Source organism: Etheostoma cragini, chromosome 21, assembly GCF_013103735.1.
Source record: "Etheostoma cragini isolate CJK2018 chromosome 21, CSU_Ecrag_1.0, whole genome shotgun sequence".
Classification (NCBI taxonomy): domain Eukaryota; kingdom Metazoa; phylum Chordata; class Actinopteri; order Perciformes; family Percidae; genus Etheostoma; species Etheostoma cragini.
In genome coordinates, this window is record NC_048427.1 from 884,792 (window position 1) to 892,857 (window position 8,066).

General features: G+C 39.9%; 1 long non-coding RNA gene across 1 annotated transcript in view; it reads left to right on the forward strand.

The window, feature by feature from the left end:
• Positions 1–4,201: 4,201 nt before the first annotated feature.
• LOC117937169 overlaps positions 4,202–8,066 on the forward strand; it is a 4,572-nt gene continuing 707 nt past the window's right edge. The window contains exons 1-2 of the long non-coding RNA XR_004655105.1: positions 4,202–4,330; positions 7,002–7,003. This is a non-coding gene — a long non-coding RNA (uncharacterized LOC117937169). The remainder of the gene's footprint in view (positions 4,331–7,001; positions 7,004–8,066) is intronic.

Consider the following 8,066-nt stretch of genomic DNA (forward strand, 5'->3'; position numbering starts at 1 on the left):
CCGTGCGTATGTCTACAGCGCAAACATAAGCGTTGGTTGAGTTAAGTCGACGTGACACGCGGTTTTGTTTAGGAAAAGCACAACGGGTTTTAAACTGTAATGGATGTGTCTCTACGTTTTTTGGTGATCATTTTACTATTAAACCTTTCTCTTCCAAATAGGTTTGACTTAACAGGCGGCTTGTTAACAACCTGGTTAATTGTCCGACTGTTCATGCTTCTGTCCCCATTGGACCTATTTTTAGTAATGCTGGTAAAAAAATCATGATTTAAACCTTCTTGGTAGACCCATCCCAGCCTCTGTGTTTGACGTCACCCCCCTAACTTCCATTGGGTGCCACTCACAGTGCAGTTATGGCGAGTGTAGTCTGTGCCTGGGCCTCTTCTAACGCCCCCCTTTACTAGATCTCCAGCCATCAAACATGACACAATATGATTTAGTTGCCCAGCAGCTGCCACACAGGATGCAGACTGTCTGAGTCCAAGAGCATAGACAATAAAAACTCATTTACACGCGGGCAGACGACTTAAAAATAAATACCGACACTCGGCCATTGATGCATCTTTACATGTAGTTTTTTTTCTTCATTGCCTGATAATTGGACTGATTTGCAAGTTTTGTTTGACTTCATCATTCAGTCTTATATCAAAGGTCTACAGGAGACTGATTATTCCATTATACCATTATTATTCCATTATTCCTATACCAGTCAGCCTTTTAGGATTACTGCTATAGCTGTCTTGTTTTATTGGTGTCTGTCCTGTGGATCTGTATCTTTGTTGTTGTTGTTTGAGTCTAATAATAAAGTCTATCTATCTATCTATCTATCTATCTATCTATCTATCTATCTATCTATCTATCTATCTATCATCCATCCATCCATCTATTCAGTGCATGAGATCCTGATGTTGGTGTTGTCATGCACTGATGTTGGTACCTGCTCTCCTCCCCCACAGCGGCCTTGTGAGGGAAAATTCTGCCCTCTGATTTGATTTGCCCCACGTGTCATGCTCTATAAAAAGACCAAGTGAGGCCAGATTGAATTGGAAAAATGATTCAGCCTTGTAATGATGATGATGATGATGATGATGGGAGCGCTTCCTAATTGGCCCTTACAGTGTGAGTTTGTGCGTTTGCTTATCAGCGGGATGAGGCAGCAGAGATCTCTGTTCGCTCCACAAGGTGTATTAACCCGTAGTGGGTACCTGGCACCCTCTTTGATGCATTGTCTCCCTGTTGTGGTCCGCCACAAAAGACCAAAGGACCCTGGCGTTACGCAGCTACATCACACCGCCTCCCACATCACTCACATTCTTTGGCGTTTTTGCCAACCTGACATTCTCACAGGCGTTTGATGGGCAGATAATAGGAGGATCAGGACTGGAATTTGTTGAACACACTGTGGTGCTTTTGGCTCGGAAACCTTCATTGTGGGTCCACAGGGTCCCTAATGCTGCATTCTTTGCCCAGGTGAAGCAAATTAATGTTTATTTTTAACATGTTCATTAGTCATTTTAATGTAGTGCAAAATCATTAAAGAAAGTCTATTAAAAAAAACAATCGATGGTTTCTACACGTGATTAGACGTATGAGCTGTGTCACCAATCACTGCTTTTGTTTCCTTACCTAGGTTGTTGGGTTTGCATGAGGTGCAAGTTGTGTTTAAAATTCCTTGGCCAAGCAAAACAAAATGTGTTAATATAAGACCATGGGGATTTACTCCAGAGCTGTGCTCACTGGTAAGGACACCTTACCCAGTGCAGACGCACAGTGTAGCGTAGGTTACCATCACCAAGGTTTGCAGGTAAGCATGTGTTAATCAAACATACAGACGCCTTCCCTGGTTGAGTGTATGGCTGGGGAGGTCTGTTGCATGTCGTTCCCAATCTCTCTCCCGCTTCACTTGCTCATCTGTATACTAGAACGACAGAAAATATCTAAAAAAGTGAGAAAGAAAAAGACTGAACCAAAAGCATAGCAACAAGGTTTCTGGGGGCAAAACTCAAAGTAGTGCCACTCAGCATCTCACTCTTTCCCCAGGGAAACAGTAGATCACACTAGGGGTGGGAAAAATGATCGATTGTTAAAGGCATCGCGAGTCCCTCTAGAACGATTTCACGCTCCATTCTGATAAGTTAATAAAAAAAAACATGTTAAAATAAAAAGTGTGTCCAGACATGTACAAATCAGAAAACAGAGTGACTGAAAGAGGACGGGATAATGGACAACAAGTTAGAGTTTAGGCAGGAGTGCAAAAAGAAAGGAAATTAGTGTTGTTTATATATGTATGTAAATACACACATGATGAAAAATAAGACATACATAAAATAATAAGGCAAAACACACATCTACTTTATCACATTACATCTGACCACATCATATTTCCTGTTCAAAGAAGCCAATTCTCCACCTTTAAACGTGACTCAGCACTGTGAAAGAAGGTAACTCAGCATGTTTAAGGCTTAAGCATGGCATGACTACACAATAAAAACCCCAGTAGACAAAACATTTCATTATAACTTGTTGTGTGACAAATACTGTAAATGTCAAAATGTAACACAACCAGATTTATATGTACAGTTTTAATTTGAATCAATCATGGAACTGTAAAAGTTGTCACATCAATAATCTGATTAGAATTGAATCGTTGGCCTCTGAATCGGAGTTGAATTGTGAGGTAGATAACATACGTAGAGAGCTAGGGCTGCAAGTCACTTATTTTCATTGTTGATTACTCTGTTGATTACTTACTGCTCTATTAACCAATTAGTTCTATAAAATGCCAGAAAATGTAAAGATCGTCTTGTTTTGTCCACAACTCAAAGACAACCAGTTGACCGTCACAGAGGGCCGAATAAACTAGAACATATTCTCGGTTCATCTCTGGAATCTGAGAATTTTAATTTATTTTCATATGACATGACTTAAACTGATCAATATATTATTAAAACAGTTGGCGATTACCTTTTTAAAAGTAGACAACTAATAGATTCGTTCATTAATCTTTGCAGCTCTATAGAGAACCGCAAGCAATTTAAAGCCCAAAAGTAGAGGTTAGATATACTACAGATTAAACACAGACCTTTGTCAGCATAGATTCTGTGTTGATAAACTGTATTGGTGATATTTTAATATACATACAGTACATTCAGCAAAAATTAATACTTGATGTGTTTTGACCTACACATCACCAAACCTAAGCTCACCCGGACATGTCTTTCACAGTTGTACCATTTAGAGGCAGATCCAGGTCTAGACACATGCGTCATGTTTCCCTTCTCGTTGTCTCGTGGGGGTCCTAACGCGTCTCGTTGACCTCCAGCTTTGCATCGCAGCGCGTTTCTTATATTCTCCTCGTCTGTCAGCGTGCATGAAGAGGCTAATCTCTGCCACACAACACTTTAAATAGGAGCTAAACATGAGGACAACCCATCTGTCAAACAATAAAACCCCCCTGCTGGGCTCAGGTTGCACCTAATGTGACACCCCCCCCCCCCCCCCCCCCCCCCCCCCCCCCTTGTGTCCCGTTTACCTCGGCTACCACCACCAGGGGGAAGGTCAAGGTTAGGCTGCATGGGCCGGGTAACAGTATGTAAAGTATAAGTACTTTAAAACGTTACTATATTGTTATATTTAAAAAAAAAAAAAACGCCATGAAAGAGCCTTTCTATGATGTCACTTTTCAGTTTACAAAAAATCTGAATCGTCTCAGACAGAAAAATGCGTCCTGATCAGCGCTCTAGTTCACATACTGTACCCGTGTTTAGTCCCGGTGAAGTCCCACACAAGTTGATTGTCGAACTCACACAATCAAATATTCCCAAATGTATTTTTTCCCACCAAACAACTAACGCTCTGGAACGCCATTTTCCTTCAGATGCCGGCACTTGTCGCTCTTTTCGTTGAAGTCTTCCTCATCAAAACGTTTGCTGCAAACACGGTAATCGCTCTCACGTAATGTTCGCTAGGACGTCTGTGCATCAAGCTGAGGTGCAACTGTAACGTCTCCCGGTTGCAGAGGCGGAGACAGTGAAAGCTGAAGCACAAATATCTCTTCATCGGCACATACAGGCGTACAGGGAGGGCTCTATAGTTCATCTTAAACATAAATATAGAGCCTACTGATTTCATCACAGCAAAGACTAGGCTACGCAATATTTTGTTCTGTATGACAGGTGCAATATTTGAAAATCGACTATCTGCATTTATGTCAAAACCTAGAGACTTTCAAACATCAATACGTCATTTATTAATATGTATTCATGTCAAAATGACATAAACATCTTTTCCTATTCTATTTTCCATGGAAACGCTTCCAACACGCTTGCTTGTTACGGGAAAAATAGGCATTTCTAGCAGGCACACGTTTTCTGCGCGGCTCGTACCAAAAATAATAATAATTACATAATTTATCACAAATGATTCTGATAAATAATTCATTTAAAAAAATAAATCAAAATATTTAAAAAAATAAAAACAGACTCTCAACTCAGACTCGTTATGAGTGATGGTGTTGCATAGTCTGTCCACCAGAGGACGCTCTACAACGTCCCTGTTAGTGATGGCGTTACATAGTCTGTCCACCAGAGGACGCACTACAACGTCCCTGTTGGCAACACAGATTTTTTTTTGTTGATGTGTTTTTGTTCAAAGGACTTTAAGTTGCATATCTTCAGTTTTCATTTTTTTTATTTTATTTACCTGACCTGTAATATAGTTTGATGTTCCTCTGTTCTTTTGTGACAATAAAACAAACATTATTTTAGTGAGAACTTATAAATAACTGGAAATAACTATTGTTAGGGAAATCTGTTTATTTTATAACATGTTTCTGGATTTATTTATTTTTTAAATATATATTTGTCGATAAATTGGCCTATCGGATTGTTAAATAACTAAATATTTGTATCGTATCGGCCTTAAAAATTCTTTATCAGTCGGGCTGTAATTTCCACTCTGATGGTGCAGCATCGGCAGCAGTTTGGGGTTCTGTGTCTTGCCCAAGGACACTTTGACGCGGGACTGAGGGTCCAGGGATCGAACCACCAACCTTTCATTTTAGAATTCTCTACACCTCACAGCTGCCCCAAATTGTCTATGAAAAATATCATGGATATGACATTTCATTGGAAATCCAGAATGTCCGCTGGGTCCAGATGGGTAATAACTTGGTAAACCGGTGTGGCCAAGGCTTCTTAATTAGTTTGATACTGTACTCGTTACTGTACAGAAGCCTCGGCGCAGCGTTTGGGGCTGTGACGGTGGTTTTGTCTGGCTAAGCGGGGGTCCGTGTGAAGCAGGAAGACTTGGCTTCAGCTCGGGACAAAGCACGCCGAGGATCACAGGTCTGGCCGAGGGCTCAGCCCGTTTGAACGTCAGGTTCCCAGAAGCTTCCAAAAAAGCCAGCGGTTCCGGTTATAGATCAGGATCACACATTGTGTTTGTGTTGCGGGTCTTTTACTCCTTTACATTGTTGTTTCCAGACTATAGTGGTAGCTCTGAAAGTCTGAACAAGGCTCAATCAGCCGTGGAGCACCATGTAGAAAACATAAATAAATAGTGATAAAACCAGTTTGGATACTTGATATCTCAGGAGGTTTACACGGTGAATAATAGAAGTTGGCCTAACATTTACCTTTGGATGTTTACTCCGCTGATATACAGTGTTATTGTTTTCATAAACAGGGAGTGAGCCGAGCTGCACAATAGAAGTCCACACGTCGGCCTGCGGAGCCGCGGCGCTGTAACACTGCACAACCAGCAACAATGTGCCACTATTCTTCCTTTCTGACAGGAAGTAACTTCAATGTGCTTTTCCTGGTCACAACTTCAAATTAATAATTCAATAAATAAATGCAATATTAAATGGTGTGACCGGAAAGTAACTCCTTACTTTCCCACCAGTGTCGCCCTTCAGGGACAAACCGGTGCCACAAAAAGACGCTGTTGTTTACAGCGAAATAAATACAAGAGGTGAATATCTTCTCCGCCAGCGTAGTGTGTTTGTGTAGTTCTAGATGCTCGACTTGAGTATTTTCTATTTAATCCTGCACTAAAGTGTGTGTGTGTGTGTTGTGGTTCAAAGCATGAAATGTGATTTAGAATTATGTCTCATAGAGGAAATATGAAACACAAATCCTGATTATAATCAACTGAAAACAACCCTGACTCATTTTCTTTTTCTTCCTGTTTCAAAAATAATCGAGATGAATCGGATACCGTAACTGCTTAATGTCAGAAGGATGGAACACACACACACACACACACACACACACACACACACACACACACACACACACACACACACACACACGTTCAAAGCTCAAGTTCTGACTCCAGAAGTTGACATTAGTGTCAGTCTTCCTTAATGGGAAACAAAGGAATTTTCCATTGAGTTGGGTTGACGTCCAGTTTTTTAGTTTTTTTTCTTGTCTCTGCAGTTGAAGGACAGAAGTTGAGCTGTTGAAGGCAAAATGTTTCCTCTTTCTCTGCTTTCTAAGAACTCCTTATTGAGAGCAAATTGCAAAAGAAATATTAATGTTAATTACTGATTTTGATTACATTGATCACGTTTAACCGTTTCAGTGCTTTTATATCAATATATCAGTGTATTTACCAGAAACTGTCCCTCCCAGAGTACATGACTCATTTCAGCAACATGTAGACTATGTAAGGATGAGAGGATGGCAGATTTCTCTGTTGTTGTTGGTGATTGTCTAATCCAGTCTGCATCCCACTTGTGACTCAGTTTCTGCTCTGAATGGATTCAAACCTGGGAAATGAACAATTCACTGAGTGAGTGAGAGAAAATATGGATGTTAATAGCTGGTGAGAAAAGAAGGTGCACATCCCTCTTGTGCGAGTGAAGGACACAGGACGAGGCAGCTGGTTATTGTCCAAGCAGTCAGATACACCTACACACACACACACACACACACACACACACACACACTCTGCTGCTGAAGATGTCCACGCCTCCAACGGATCCACAAGGCTGCTAGGAGTCATGTCATCGAAGATGAAATAGTTTGTCAAAGAAAACCCTGCTAAATATTTGGTGTTAGATTTCTAATTCACTTCATTTTTTCCTTAACTGACATAAAAGTCTGAGTACAGTTTTCACCTCCTAACAAAACAGAGCTCTGATCTTTTTTCATTCGTAGTACTCAGACTTCAAGACTTCCGAGTACATTTTGATCCCAATTCTGGTCAAGGACATAATACATTTAGTAACAGTGTTTTTCAGTATTTTGATTTCTAACTCCGTTAAGAGCATGATTTAATCCTTTTTCATATACCAATAGTAGTGGAAGAAAATGTTGAGGTCTTTTCATACAGAAATACCACGTTATACATGTTTTGAGTACTTATGGGGGGGACAGAAACTACACACTGTAGCTTTAAGCACAGTAATTTAGTCAGTGTACTATATGTAGTTAATGTGCCTTTCTTTCCCATATTGTAGTGTTACAGTAATGTATTTTCTCTTTATGCTCTGCTGCCACTTTGCTTTTTTCAAAAGCAAGAAACATGAACTGTATCGATCCCAAAGTCTCGTCTCCATTTGGGTTTCTACTTTCTGTCCTTTAATATAAAATTATAATACACAAAATCTGATCTGTTATTGTTAAACTTCCTCAGAAATGATTGAAAATGACGTATCTGTCTCTGATCACAAGCCACACAGCGGGATTCTGATTGTCCACTGACATTTTATTGAAAAAAGAACAATATAATATCATGTACAATAATAATAATAATAATAATAATAATACAAAGATCTGTACATTCCTTGGTTTTGCAGTACATTTGGAAGACTGATACTAAATAACTGCGGGAGGGAGGGAGGTATTTACACATGTGGGATGTATGGAGCCATTTCTTTTAAAGAAACAGGATATACATCTGTATTGATGCCAACTCATGTGCAGAACCCTTCATATGCCGGAGTTACACACCGTGTTCATAGTGAAGTATCTCTCTGAGTACAACTAAAAAGGGAACATGGCATTGAAAATGTTTTACTTGGACATTTGATATCTTTGCAAGAAATCCTTTTTTTTTTT